The following is a 16,118-nucleotide window of genomic DNA, read 5'->3' as shown; positions in this document are numbered from 1 at the left end:
ACTCCAGAGGGTTGTTAACTCAGCCTGCGATATCACGGGCACCAGTCCTCACCCCATCGACAAGAGGCAAAGTCTTAAGAAAGCAGTCTCTATCCTCAAGGACCCCCACCACCGAGGCTATGCCCTCTTCGCTCTACCATCAGGAAAGAAGTCCAGGAGCCTGAAGATGAGCACTCAGTGGCACAAGGACAGCTTCTTCGCCGCTGCCATCAGACTCCTGAATGATCAATGAACCACACACACACTGCCTCACTTTGACTTTTTGTGCACTATTTTTATTTATTATGGTAAGGTGGTTTATATCAATGTGACGTTGCTGCAAAACAATGAATTTTGTGACTTGTTCATGACAATAAATTCTGATTCTGACTCAAAAGAAAAGTAGCAAGGTGAAAATTAGAACCTCAAAGATTCTGAGCTCTGGATTTTTCCCAGGGATAATGTGCATGCTTAAAAACAACAGCCCTCTGGAAGTCAGGAATAAGCCCGGCACACTGGAGCAGGGAGGGAGTAGCTCTATGAGCTGCCCCACTATGCTGGTAGCAACTGTTATACTACTTTAAATTGCAAGGAAACTGTGCTTCTCTCAAAGAACAGACAGACCATAACCAATGTGACCCAGGCCATAGCTGTTATTGGGTCATGCTATTACTGAGTCATGGTGTTACTGGGTCATGGTGTTACTGGGCCCCCAGAGCTATTATCTAACCCTGCCAGAATGTAAAGTGGATGCCCAGGTAATCATTTGTTCAAAGCAGTGAACATCATGAGAGTTTAAAATATTCACTGCCCACATAAATATTTTTGCTCTTTTTGTTACCGAACGCTTGAATCCACACAACTGAGTACTTGCTAATTACCAGCACCCACCTCCTCTCAAGGGCTTCTTGTCAGATTTGGGTTTTGTCGGTCTTGGTGTGTTGGATTCTGGCTCCTGATGTGAAACAAAGATAAAACAATTAGTCAAGTTCTACAAATATCACAAAGAAAATATCTCAATTGCAAATAATGAAACATAACAAGATAACGTTACGGGATTCAAGTTTATTTTCTTCCGGGAACTCTTTCCATCTTGCATATTTTCCCACGCTTCGATTTTCTCCTTCCTTTTCTCTTCTTCAATCTATATTAAAAATAGTAACAATACATCACAAAGCATTCACCACTCCAGAGTCAAATCTGCACTCCCTGATCCAATTAATCTTCTTCATGATGTAGATTAAAGCAATTTATTATTCAACCAAATCTGACATTTATTGCAGCCAGTTTCTCTGCAAGAAAAGGCGGCTGAATTAAATTGAATGGTTGTGATCTAATTACTATTGCAGAAACATGACTGCAATGTGCCCGAAGTGTACAGAGAATACACAGAGTGGGTGGGTGTCTGGAATGCTTTGACAGGGATGGTGGTGGAGGCTGGTACAATGGGGACATTTAAGCGATTCTTTGACAGGCACACGGATGCACCAAAAATAGAGGGTGGTGGGCATGAGGTGGGAAAGTTTAGATTGTTCAGTAGGTTGAATATCGTGGGTCAAAGGGCCTGAAATGTTCTATGTACTATGTTCTAAAAGCATCACCCCGAGCCCAAACCCACAAACCCCCAAGTATAAAAGTAACCCTTTATACTCCAGCCATTTTTAACCTTTCATAATGTATACTCCAGACAGGTTCCATGGGGAAACTATAGTACAAATACCCGTATGAACCAGCTGGTGATGGGGAATAAAACCAGTCCCGGAAAATGGGGACATGGAGGCCAAAGGGTTAACACCACTCGTTACCTTTTTAGTTTTCCTTTTCAAAAATGTTCCTCTGAAGAGTCATCCAAATGACATCTTTCATGATCCAAACATCTCATAATTCTGCTGAACAGATGCATTTTCTGTTCTGCCTGTTGTTTGTTAACCTTCTAGAGCCATGAGTCCTTCAGAAGCTGTTCCGTTCATCATGTCCTCACTGCCTCCCATCTCTTACCTCACAGCCCTGAATAAATGTTTTTATAAATAGTTTAACTAAATGCCTTTTGAATCTACTAGCAGCCTATGATAAAGTATATTTAAGAACACAACTGAATGCTTTAAAATAAATTTCCTTGTTTTCCCTTGGTTTACAGCTGCCCTGTGTACATAGTGTAATTTTACTCCTTGGACTTCATGTCCCAGTTTTCAGGGACTACCAACAAGGGTATATAACTCCATGTCCTGGTTTTCCGGAACTGGTTTTATACCCAACCACCAACTGGTTTGTACTGTAATTTACCCAGGTCCGGAGTCCAAGGGTAAAGATGGTGTTACATGTGCTGAAGTTCAAATCCAATGTAATGTTACCATCAGGACCAACTGATTTGATGCCCTCTTACTTCTTTCTGTTTCTCTTTGTATTTTGCTGCTTGGGTGTCCAATTCTTGTTGCATCCTGTGGCGAGCTGCCTCCATGGCTTCCTGTCGTCTCACAATTAACAATGGTTCTGGATGAAAAGTGAGCAATTATTAACTCGATGAAGTTGTGAGAACACTTCTATTTAAAGAATCAAATCAAATCTCCAATTTAATGAGCTATTTTCAAAATAGTTTTCACCTTTCTGAGAAGAGTCACTGTTCTGCATTGTCATAGCTTGTATCTGATTTTAAAACTGAGTTTAATTTTTAATAGCATGGTAACAGACCCTTTCCACCCACGAGTAATTCTGCCCAATTACTCCCAATTATCCCACAACCCCCGTACATTTTAAAGGGTGGGAGGAAACCAGAGCATCTGAAGGAAACCCACATAGACAAGAGAACGTACAAACTCCTTACAGACAGCGCCGGATTTGAACCCCAGTTGGTGGCGTTGTAACCGGCTTGCATTAACTGCTATACTAATCATGTTGATATTTTAAAAATTAGATCAAACGATACTTATAAATGGAGAGTAAAGGCAAATCTTCATTCATTCACCCAGCGAGACATTACCACATTTCTGCCCTAAGGGAATGGGTTATTATTTTCTGCTATATCTGTGAGGTGGGGTGGTCCACAATGCAAAATTAACAAAGACCTACCCCTCAACAGGAAACAAGAGAAATGTAATTGTTGAAAGATTCAAATGTGGAATTATTCCAAAAAACACTTAAAATGAGACGAGAAAATATAATCGAAATAATAAATTATAACAATATGCACAACCTTCTCCAAAACTTGTCATGAACCCAACTTGTGGGGTTCCATTATTGTCAGTATTAAACAAAACAGCAGAATCTGCAAGTACATTGGGCACTCAGCCCCAGGAGCCTTGTTTTGCCCTTATAGTACACAGTTTCTCTCACTAGCTTTGATGGCCAGATTTCTCTCTTTTCAGTTGAATTTGTTATGATTTACTTGGCTATTTCCTACTTTCTGGATCAGAAGAATTAAATTTAATTCTTATCTCTTTATTCTAGTTTTCCAGTTTTTTTTTTTCTGTCATCGATCTCACTCTGGCTTTATTGCATTAGTTATCTGTTCAACAAGAAGCTTGCACAAGACTGATTCAGGTGGTTGGTGTAGCAGTTTGGGCAAAGCCTTCACTGCACCAGCGATCGGGACCAGGGGTTTGAATCCCACACTGTCTATAAGGAGTTTGTACATTCTCCCCATGTCTGAGTCAGTTTTCCCTGGGGGATTCCAGTTTCTTCCCACCATTCAAAAAGGTACCGGGGGCCGAAAGGGCAACTACCGTGCTGTATGTATGTCTAAATATTACAACCAGCAATTGAATAGATGTTTAGGTCTACATTACAAAAAGCAATTGACAGACTGTTTACATCTCCATTACAACCAGCCGGGGAATGGATCCAGTTACTTCCAGGATGTAAAGGCACTTATCACAGACTAGAAAGCCCCTGATTCTGTGCTGCAGTGGCATTCAAAATAACTGACGTGCTACAAAAGAGTGGCACCAGTAAGCATCCCTCTCGGCATCTTTATCCACTGTGGTTATGATTCAGATTGCATGCCCTGATAGGGGAGTAAAACCAGGTAACTGTCAGATGGGAATTAGCAAAACCCTTTGAAGAAGTAAAAAAGAATCACAGTGATAGAGGGGAATACCAGCGCAACCACTGGCCTTCAGATTTGTACAGGACTACCAGCCAGCTGTGGAAGGTTACAGTAAGGTGTGATAAGGCCATATTAGAATCGAAGTACAAGATGGCTCTTGGAAACCTGAATCACAGAAATGCTGGAGGAAGTCAGCCAGTCTCACAATGTTCCTAGGAGGTAAAGATATGGTTGGCGTAGTGGTTAGCGCAATGCCTCTAGAGTGCCAGCTGGCGGGACCGCCCGTGTTGTATGGAGTTTGTACGTTCTCCCCGCGTCTGTGTGGGTTTTGCCCGGGGGCTCTGGTTTCTTCCCACAGTTCAAAATGTAACTTCTAAATTTAAAATTTACCTTTCTTCAAGGTATAAGCAAAGGCGGGATGTCAGCAGACTTTAGTGTTTCACTGGGTGGCCTGAAGCCGATATAGGTAGCAGGCAGAAGAAAGATGAGCCTATGGGGCCTCATGTTGCTTTGGAAATAGGGCTGAGCTGAAGACAGCCATAAAAGACTGTAGTATCCCAATCCAGAAATAACAAAAGACACTAAAGAAGGTTTCAGCAGAATGGAAGCAGGGTAATTTCTGGAAGTGAAAGTAGGTTCCCGTAACCAAGATCTAACTCTATTCGGGCATCACGGTTAGTGTAGAGGTTAGTACAAAATCATAACGGCGACACAGGTTTGAATTCGGCACTGTCTGTAAGGAGTTTGTACACTCTCCCTGTGGGTTTCCTCCAGGCACTCCGGTTTCCTCCTACCCTTCAAAAATGTACAGGGGTTGTGGATTAATTGGGTGGCCAGGCTAGTAGGTTTGTTACCATGCTGATGTCTAAAAAAAATCTAAATAAATATAACCCTCACTGACTACTATAGTTTGGTCTCTCTCTCTCTCTCTTTCGGCTTTCCATTACTTTATCAATTACCTTTATCATTTTAAGCAAATCTTAATTTAATTTTTTTGTCTCTGTGAGAGAACCTCAGTAGATCCTGTTCTCTCCAGATTGCCCCCCTCCCCCCCCCCCCCCCCACCAGAAAGGAATCCAGAAATCTATCAACCTCTGTGCAACCAACGGATGAGACAAAATCCAAGGCTGGGGGTCATCAGGTTCCCAGGATTTATTGCCTTTCAGCCCCACTGATTTTTTTTCAATGCAGTTTGTTTGAAGTTCGCATGATTAAAAACAGAAGCCATTCAGCTCATTATGTCAAGGACTGCTCCCAGCTTCCAGAACAAGATCCGTAGTCCTATTCCACAGATTAAAGTTCACTACAAGAAACAAACTGCAGATCATCAGAAGGCAATCCAGTCCAAAGTTCCTTGGATTATTTTAAAATTCTATTCTCCCTTATAGATGACAAGTACATTAATTCAGTTTAGGATCTGAATTTTTAAAAAATTCTGTTGAAATATAAGGAACTCTTAACTGAACATTGTAAAATAACAAACTCTGTACCGAGTTCAGCCTCTGAAGCCTGTGGCTGCTGGCGGCTCTTCACCTGCAACATCGAACCGATTCGCTGAAGGACAAAATAACCAGCAACGCAGCTGAAGAAGATGTACCAGCCATACTCCGAAAGGATGTGGAGCAACTGCGTCACTGAAAGGCAAAAAGAGACAACTCCTGACATTTTACCCACACACATAAAAGTGCTAAGCACGAGGCCCATTCATACCAGATGGTTTCTGTCCCCAGACAAAAGACCCAAGGTGGCAGATTGTAACTTTGTGTCTCCATCTCCATCTCAATCACTTTGCCTGGTCCCTGGGGCAGCTGGAGGTGGGGTTTAACTTGGCGTTCTTGCCCCAAACACCTCCAGGCCCCTAAGTGGACATTATAAAAACTAGGCCCAATCTCCTTCCTCTGTGTCATCAGGGAGACTTCCAGAAGAGGAGACTCAACCTTTTTTTTCCCCCTTGTTGACCCAAAATGGTGAGCTCAAAAGTATCTCAGGATTTAGTCCTAATCAGCTTCTTGGTCGTGGGAACACTTTGAGAGTTATCAGTAAAAATATTAATAGGCACATAGAGGAAGAGGTGTAGGAGCCACAAGACTCGCACCACCAGGTTCAGGAACATCCGCGACCCCTCCACCATCAGGATCCTCAATGACAAACTCAATCAGGAACTCATTTAAGGACTCTTGTACTTTATTGATTCTTTTCTCTCTGTATTGCAGTTTATTTACAATTTTATTTGTTTGCATATGAACAGTTTATATTTTTGCACTACCAATAAGTGGTAAATTCTGTCACGCCCGCATGGAAAAGAATCTCAGGGTTATATATGATGTCATGTATGTTCTCTGACAATAAATCTGAATTCTATTGAAACGATTGGGTCAATCATTGGGCTCTTCCTGGCAACAGATAGTTCTTGAGCACTAACTTGATCGATGTTTTTTTTTAATACCTTATTTAAAATAAAAACCACTTAGCAAACATATCACAATATTTCAAACGTCATCCAAATACATGTGGTATTTTCTAAAAAAGAGAGCAAAGAAATAGAAAAGAAAACCTCCAATAAATCCCTCTCACCCCCTCCCCCTAACAAACTACAAAAAAACCACAATAGGACCACTTCACTTTCTGATACTTTTAAACATATAAATATTTATAGAGACCCATAAGAGAAAGGGAATGTTTGAGATTCATTTAAATTTTAATACCAACAGTTTGTAAATATGGGCTCCATATTTTACAAAAGGTATATTTATCTCTTAAATTATAAGTAACTTTCTCAAGTGGAATACAACTCCGAACTTCTGCACGACATCTCTCCATTCCCAAATCTATATCTGACTTCCAAGTTACAGCATTATGTTTTCTAACTTGGTCGATGGTTTTGATGAGGTAACAGTGGGGGCTGCAAGATATCAAGCTCGTGAGTTTTCAGAAGGCTGATGGGCTCTCAGAAAACTGTCAGGAAATTGCTTAAAGGAAAAGTGTTGGTAAATGGAAAAAGTAAAACACGAAAATCTAGAGATTCCGTGGTTGAAGTAAAAACACAATGCTGGTGAAATTTAGCATGTCAAACAGTGTCCTTTATTCAGTAAAGGTACATAACAGACATTTTGGGCTTGAGTCCTTCATCAAGGTATGGGAAAATGTTGGCAGGCATCTGAACAAAAGAGTGCTCACAAAGGCAGGAGGGGTTAGGTGGAGAAGGGAGGGAGGGAGGGAGTGAGGGGGCAACAATAGCCAACCATTTCATTTCTGTGTCACACTCCCATGCTCACTGTGGCGAATCTATGTTGCACTGTCAGTCTCTCTCTATATTAGCCCTGCTTTACTGACATTGAACGTGTATTATCTCTACCACTTAGGACACTCCCCCTGGGAATAACTGTGTATGCACCCATTGTCTTTCAATATTGTACCACTAGTTTCTGCTAATAAAAGCCATGATTACTGCTTGACTACACGGTCTTCATTTTCTTCATTAACTGGCACTTCACTCGCATTCGTCCTCGGCCTTGTATACTATCTAAGACCACCAGCAAATTGGAGGAGCACCACGTAATTTTCCGTCTGGATATTCTCCAGCCAGACTTTTCCGGTTTCTGCTAACCTGCTCTTCTCTTCCCCCTCCCCCCTGCTTCTCTTCCCTCCCTACCCGCTCTATTCACAAACCATCCCTCCTCTCCTTGATCGCTGCTGTCCCCTCCCTCCCTCTCTCCTCCACCTATTACATCCTGCCTTTGCCACCACACCACTCCCGTACTCTTTTCCTTTGACACCAGCCAACAATTTTTCATACCGTGATAAAGGGCTCAAGCCCGAAATGTCAGCTATGTATTTTCACCCTTGTTACATAAAGGACACTGTTTGACCTGCTGAGTTTCTCCAATATTATCTTTTTACTAGTGTTGGTAAATGGATGCTTTTAAGACCGGAGACATTAGTGCCTCCCAGAAGTAAATGCTGGGATAAATGTGATTTTTTTAAAATATATTAATGATCACAGAACTTGGAAGTGTGACAAGAAAAGACTGATAAATGTGAAATACTTTTGCAGAAGGAATAAGGAGCGACAACGTTCCTTAAATGTGCCATAGACCTAAACAAAGTTGAGGAATTAAAGAGACTGGGGAGTTTACATGCATAAATAATTGAAAAAGGCAGAACACATTTAGAGACTGGTTTGCAAAAGCATATGGTTCATGAAAACTGGCATCAAGTACAAAACAAGAAAGTTATGCTGAACGTACAAATAGTGATTGGACTATAATGGAAGTATTCCAACCAATTCTAGTCAAATGACCATGGGAAGATTGTGAAAGAGTGACAATGAGTGATTGCATTGAAACATATACAATTTACTGGGCCATGGCATGGTAGATGCTGCAGTGTTTCAAACAAAGCAATATGGTTACAAGGTAAAGGGATGGTCATTTGAAACTACGGCACACAGGAACTCCTCTTCACAGAGTATGTATGGCTAAATATTACAACCAGCAATTGAATAGATGTTTAGGTCTACATTACAAAAAGCAATTGACAGACTGTTTACATCTCCATTACAACCAGCCGGGGAATGGATCCAGTTACTTCCAGGATGAATGAATCTCTGGAAATTTCTACCTTAAAGCGTTGAGGTGGCTGGAACATTGGAGGCTGCAAAGTTAATTACATTTTTAAACATCAGGGAATTATGAGCTGAGTGATTGGAGACGAGGCAAGGCCAGTGGTGAGTTGGATACTGACATGCTGACATGGGAAGGTTTTAGGGGTCAGGTGGCCTTTTCCAACTACAGTAAAAACCCCTGGTATCCAGCACCTATGGGGATTGGAAAATGGCGAATAAGTGAATTTTCCGGTTGCTTGAGATTGCGTGATGTGTGATTGGCAAACAGATAAGTACACCAATTTTAAATTTCCGTATTTTTTACCTATTTATTTTGTGATTTTTTTTTCTTGCCAGTTGCTTGAATTCCAGATAACGGGATTTTACTATATTTTGAGTTTTTTTTAAATCCTAGAGAGGCTCTTGGAACAATTTACTGGTAGGGTTCCAGGAACGAAGGATTTTAGCTGCCAGGATGGAGTGGAGAAATGGTTCTTCAGAAAAAGGTTGAGTGGAAATTTGATGAACCTAGATAATTAGATGGAAGACCAGGGGATAGAGATTTAAAATTCTGGCCAAAAATTACAACAAGCATCCAAGTGTACTTTTTTCTCTCTCTAGAGAAATTATGATTTGTAACTCAGTATTTTTTAAGGTGGAGAAACATTATTTATGAAAAGAAAACTGGTTTGGCACTTGAGAGAAAATTATTTACAAGGGAAATGCGGCTGATGCACACAACTAATTGGTTTCGAGCACAGCACAATCCCATTAGGCCTTCAATGCCTTGCGATCAAAAATTGGAATTGAACTTGCCATTAGTCACAGTTGTTGTTTTACAGGACAGAAACAGCCATTTGGCCAAACAAGTTTATGTTGACCAGGTTGTTTACCCAAGTGTTTCCATTAGTATGCACCGCTCGTATCCCTCCAAATCTTTTCTATCCACATAGCTGGCTATATTGTACCCACCTCTACCACTTTCTTGAGCAGCTCATTCCTTATGTTTATCATAATCTAATTGTACATATACAACCCGATAACACTGTGTTTCTCCAGGCCATGGTGCACACAGTACACGGTACATGATAATCACACACAGTAATTCCCCTGGTATCCAGAACCTACTGGGATTGGTAGATGCTGGATAAGTGAATTTTGCAGTTGTTTGAGATTGCATATTGCGTGATTGGCGAACTAACGGTGAGGCGCCCCAATTTTAAACTTCAGTATTTTTTACCTATTTATTTTCCACTATTATTTTGCTGGTTGCTTGAGGCTGCCTTTGCCTGAAATCTGGGATAACATAGGTTTTACTGTGTATACACAAGATTAAATAAATATAATTACTATTTTGGGATGATTTAATCAGTTACAGAATCTCACAGCCTATGGGAAGAAGTTATTTCCTAACCTGGCAGTCCTAATTTTGATGCTCCTATACCTCCTCCTTGATAGTAATGGGTCAAAGATACTCTGTGCTGGATGGAAAGGATCTTTTGTAATTCTTCTGAGCCCTATTTAAGCAATGCTCTTGGTAAATGTTGTCCATATAGGAAAGGGAGACCCCAGTGATCTTCTCAACCATTCTGATAATCATCTGTATTGAGCCCTGCATGAAGCATCCAGATTCGCTGTCAGCAGAAATTACCTGAAGTGCATCTTACAGTCAAAGAAAGAGAAGCAGAAGAGTTCAGGCAGAGTTCCTCCATATGTTTGTGTTTTTACTACAATTACAGCTGGCACACCTTCATGTTTCACTCCTACAGCACTCTGTTTTTCAACTATCTAACTATTGTCCTCCAACCACCTTTCAGGCCATCTAGTAAAAATTTCTTTCTCAACTTGCCCCAACCCTCCACCAGTCATCTTAGAATTGTTTCCAACAATTTGCCCACTGCCCACATGAGGCTGATTAGCCTGGGATTTCTCAGTCGCACACTTTATCCCTTCTCAAACAACAGGCTGCAAATTCCCTATAGCCATTGGAAAATTACCAGAAAAATCACATGCTATTTCCTCCCTCTACTCTTAAGCACCTAAAATATATTTTAACCACTCTAAAATATACCAGAATATTTATCAATTCCAAAGTGTCACCTTTTTTTCCACAAATACCCATGTTATCCTCCACTTTGATGGCAAGATCAAAATAGTTGTTCAAAGCTAGAAATAAGTATTAAAATCTGCAGATACTACACAGACTACTCTAGATAAATAGGTGCATCCTTTGGTCAAAGCTCACATTAACAACTCATTACACAGACCCAGAAAGCCTAATGTACCAATAATTACTGTTATTAGATCATGGCTCATTGTAACTCGCTTGCTTTTTCTCATCTTCTCTCCACAGCTTTCCTTCACCACCTCCTCTCCCACTGAAAACTGGGGTACATTCGTTTCTTTGCCAGTACTGACACCAGGCCACAGACCCAAATTGTTCAGACACAGAGAAAGACACTTTCGCTCTACAGATGCTGGTTCCTTTATTGTCATGTAATAAAAATGGTGCAATGTTACATGGAATTTGCTTTTGTCTGCCATAAGGCAGATTTGCTGTTGGCAGAAATTACCTGAAGTGCATCTTACAGTCAGAGAAAGAGAAGCAGAAGAGTCATTGGGTGTCCACGCATTTGCCTTAGGAGGCCAATGTACAATGTTCCTGAATTCATCCCATGTGGCCTCATTTGGTGACTTTTCTTGCATATCATTCCTTCTCACACATGTAATTGTACCTAAATACCACTATCCCCACTTCCATCAACCTTCCCCATCTCATCTGAAAATCCTGCAGGATTCCTCTCCATTATTGGCCGGCTTCAGTGACTCCTGTATATTTTGCTCAATCAGTACATCACTTCTCATATTAAGCACAGCCAAATTATTTTCTTGATATTTTGCTTCTGAACTGTTGCTTCCTATGCCTTCCAATCCCAGCTCCTTTACTGATCCCAAACCTTCCATGTTGACTCTCCTTTCTGAAAAGGAGGTTCTCTTTTTCTCTTATTTACACCCTTACCAACAGGAGCAAAGTTCCCTTTAGGGATATCCTTCCCAGAAATGTTAAGGTGCAACCCATCTGACCTGATCAGAACCCACATGCCATAGGGATTTAGGAGTATGAGAGTGGGGGAAAAAAGGCTGAACCACTGCTCTAAACCCACCCTACCCCTGTATCCAAAGATTTTACCTATCTATCTAAACCACTCCCCCTAAAATGGGCAGTGGTGCTTTCCTGAACCAACAAAATGCCCAGCAAAATGGGGGTAAACTGGTGTTATTGTGGAGAAGTAAAAACACAATGCTAGAAACAGTTTCTGACCTGGGCACCTGCCTACATTTAGTTCATACCTTGATGAAGGGCTCAAGCCCAAAATATGTATTTGGTTATGTATCTTTATCTTTGCTACATAAAGGACACTGTTTTACTGATAAACCAGCAAACATTTACATTACAAAACACCATACACTATTATAACAATCATTGCACATGAATTGAACCCATTTCCCCCCCCCCCCCCTCACAACCCACCCCCCCCCCAACCCCAAACCCTCCGACCTTTAATCCTCACTTAAATCCCCAAACCAAAACCATCCCTCTCCTTCCATCTCTCCACCTCCCCTCCCATCCATACCTCTCCACCCTAACTCCTTCCACTCACCATCCCTCCACCCCCTCCAACCTCACCATCCCCATCCCTCCCATCCCTCCACCCTCACCCCACCATTCCCCTCCCACTCCACCCATATCCCTCCCTCTCCCTCCATTCCCTCCCCTCTCCCACCATCCCCACCTCCCTCCCTCCTCCCTCCCTCACCCTCTCCCCCTCCACCCTCACCTCCCTCACCCACCTCCTCCTCACACCTCCCTCTCCCTCCCTCTCCCTCCCTCTCCCTCCCTCCCACCTCCCCCTCCTCCCTCCCCTCCTCTCCCTCCTCCCTCCCTCCCCTCCTCCCTCCCTCTCCTCCCACCCCTCCTCCCTCTCCCTCCCTCCCCACTCCCTCCCTCCCTCACCCTCCCTCCCCTCCTCCCCTCCCTCCCTCCCTCCTCCCTCTCCCTCCCTCTCCCTCCTCCCTCTCCCTCCCTCCCCTCCTCCCTCTCCCTCCCTCCCCTCCTCCCTCTCCCTCCCTCCCCTCCTCCCTCTCCCTCCCTCCCTCCTCCCTCTCCTCCTCCCTCTCCCTCCCACCTCCTCCCTCCTCCCCCTCCCCTCCCTCTCCTCTCCTCCCCTCCTCCCACTCCCTCACCCTCCCCCCCTCCTCCCTCCCTCCCACCCTCCTCCCTCCCTCCCCTCCCCTCCCCTCCTCCCTCTCCCCTCCCTCCCTCTCCTCCTCTCCCTCCCTCCCCTCCTCCCTCATCTCCTCCCTCCCTCCTCCCTCACCCTCCCTCCCCTCCTCCCTCTCCCTCCCTCCCCTCCTCCCTCTCCCTCCCTCCCCTCCTCCCTCTCCCTCCCTCCCTCCTCCCTCTCCCTCCCTCCCCCTCCTCCCTCTCCCTCCCTCCCCTCCTCCCTCTCCCTCCCTCCCCTCCTCCCTCTCCCTCCCTCCCCTCCTCTCTCTCCCTCCCTCCCCTCCTCTCTCTCCCTCCCTCCCCTCCTCTCTCTCCCTCCCTCCCCTCCTCTCTCTCCCTCCCTCCCCTCCTCTCTCCTCCCTCCCTCCCCTCCTCTCTCTCCCTCCCCTCCTCTCTCTCCCTCCCTCCCCTCCTCTCTCTCCCTCCCTCCCCTCCTCTCTCTCCCTCCCTCCCCTCCTCTCTCTCCCTCCCTCCCCTCCTCTCTCTCCCTCCCTCCCCTCCTCTCTCTCCCTCCCTCCCCTCCTCTCTCTCCCTCCCTCCATCCTCTCTCTCTCCCTCCATTCCTCTCTCTCCCTCCATTCCTCTCTCTCCCTCCATTCCCTCTCCCTCCATTCCTCTCCCTCCATTCCTCTCCCTCCATTCCTCTCCCTCCATTCCTCTCCCTCCATTCCTCTCCCTCCATTCCTCTCCCTCCATTCCTCTCCCTCCATTCCTCTCCCTCCATCCCTTCCCTCCATTCCCCTCCCTCTCCCTCCATCTCCTATCCACCCCTCTCTCTCCTCCATCTCCTCCTCCTCCTCTCTATTCCTTCTCTCTCCCTCCATTCCCCTCCCTCTCCATCCATCCCTCTCCTTCCATCCCCCCCTCTATCCATCCCTTCATTCCCTCTCTAGCCCCTCCCTCCGTCTCCCATCCCGGTCTCGGCCTCTCGTTCACCTGCGACAACCGCCGGTCCCTCTCGCTCATCCCATCTCTCCACTTCCGACAGTAAAACCACCGCGACTTCCGGCCGCGCTCCGCCAATCAGCGTCGCGCCTGACGTAGCCGGATCAGGGCTCGCCATCCCGCACCTTAAAGCGGTAAAGGCGGTGGGCCCCACTCATCGGAGCGGGACTCTCGCCGCCTGCCTGAGGTCGATGCAGCCACGTCCGGACACTGGGGCCGGGGTTTGCAACCCGTGATGGAGAACCTCAGGGCCCCCGTGGCGGGGGCGGGGGATCTGCAATGCAACCCCCGGGACTGAGCCTTCAGGCCGCCGTGGGGGACACAGACACTGCGAAGTCCAGGGGACAGGAGAGCCGTGCATCAGACTCCATGATCGTGAACATGCCACTGAATTCCTTCTTTTGCACTGTAAACATGGTTATCAATTACTCTTCAAAAATAAATTGTGCAAGTCCCTGGCAAATTTGGACAGGCGCGGGGTGCAAAGTGTGCATCACCGTCTGGTATTGGGGTGTGTGCATCACCGTCTGGTATTGGGGGGGGGGGGGGGGGGGGCACCAATACCCCGAGCCCTGCAAAAGGTAGTGGGCGCAGCCCAGGACCCTCCCAACTATTGAGAACGTGTGAGAGAGCAGCAGCAACCATCAAGGATCCACACTAGACACTCTTCAGGACAGATGCCACAAGCCCCACCAGGTTGAGGACCAGCTGCTCCTCCTCCACCATCAGACTCCGCAACCACAAATTCATGTGCAGTTTATTGATTTTTCCCCCCCTCTGTGTTGCATTTCATTTACATTTTTTTTATTTATATGCATAGTTTTTTTTGCACCAATTGTTTGTGAAGACCATGAAAACTAAGACATCCCATCCTCACCAGCAATCTGTTTAGAAATAACTAGTACATGGAAACATGGTGTTTCATTCATCCTTTATTACTAATCTAATCTCCATCCATCCCTCTCCTCCTCTCTCTCCATTCAATACACATCATGCACCCACAACCACCTTTCAAGCCGTCTAGTAAAAATTTCTTTCTCAACTCCCCCCCCCGACCCTCCATCAGTTATCTTAGAATTGTTTCCAACAATTTGCCCACTGCCCACGCGAGGGATTTCTCAATCGCACACTTTATCCCTTCTCAAACAACTGGCTGCAAATTCCCTATAGCCATTGCAAATTCTGCCTCACCTGCAGGAAAAAGTATCTCGGAGTTCTACGTGATGTCATGTATGTACTTTGACAATAAATCTGAAACCCTGTCGAAGTTTGCGACCTCATCTCCTCAAACTCCTCACTAAGTATAGCCGCTGGCGAGCCTTCTTCAGAATTGCATCAACCTGGAGGCTCCAGGACAGATCCTCAGAAATGCTGACACCCAGGAACTTGAACCTCTTAACCCTTTCCACTGCTGACCCCTTGATGAGGACTGGTTTGTGTTCTCCTGATTTCTCCTTCCTGAAGATAAATGTTTATCCAAGATATTGGGGGGGGGGGGGGGGTTCCTCCAAAATCGCGTGGTGTAAATTTGCAGTGAGAGGGGACCTGAGGGGCAACTGATTCAGAGAGGGGCATGGGTGAGTGAAACAAGCTGACAGGTGACAGACACAGTTGCCATGTTCATATTTAGACAGATGCATGGCAAGGTTCAAGGTTCTTTTTATTGTCACATATTAATATACAAGAACGCAATACAGTAAAACCCCTGGTATCCAGCACCTTAGCATGGTAGATGCCAGGCAAATACTAGAGCGCCTCGGATGCCCCCCCCCCCCTCCAAGTTCCTCAACATGGTTATCCAGCTGCATGAAAACCAACAAGGTCTACTTCCTCAGGAGTTTGCGGAGGAGCCTAGTGGAGTTGTTCAAGTGAACCGGTACGGACTTGAAGGGCCGACATGGCCTGTTTCCGTGCTGTAAACGGTTATATGGTTATAAGTAAATTTTCCAGTTACTTGAGAGTTGCATGGATTGGCGAACTAACAGCAAAACATCAATTTTAAGCTTTCATATTTTTTGCCTATTTATTTTACACTTAATTACCAGTTGCTTGAATTAAATAAGGGTTTTATGTACACATGATATACTTCAACTTTTGTCTGCAAGGTTTTGAGGGGTATGGGGCAAACACAGGTAAATGGGGCTGTGTAGGTTGGCAATGACAAGTTGGGTTGACTGGCCTGTTTCTATGCTCTGACACTCTCATACTCGGATTATCATGGGGCCTCCCATTGGAACTTTACCATTGTGGGGATTTATTTCTCG

The sequence above is a fragment of the Narcine bancroftii genome, chromosome 14 (genome assembly GCF_036971445.1).
Source record: "Narcine bancroftii isolate sNarBan1 chromosome 14, sNarBan1.hap1, whole genome shotgun sequence".
Lineage (NCBI taxonomy): Eukaryota > Metazoa > Chordata > Chondrichthyes > Torpediniformes > Narcinidae > Narcine > Narcine bancroftii.
This window is presented reverse-complemented; position numbering follows the sequence as displayed.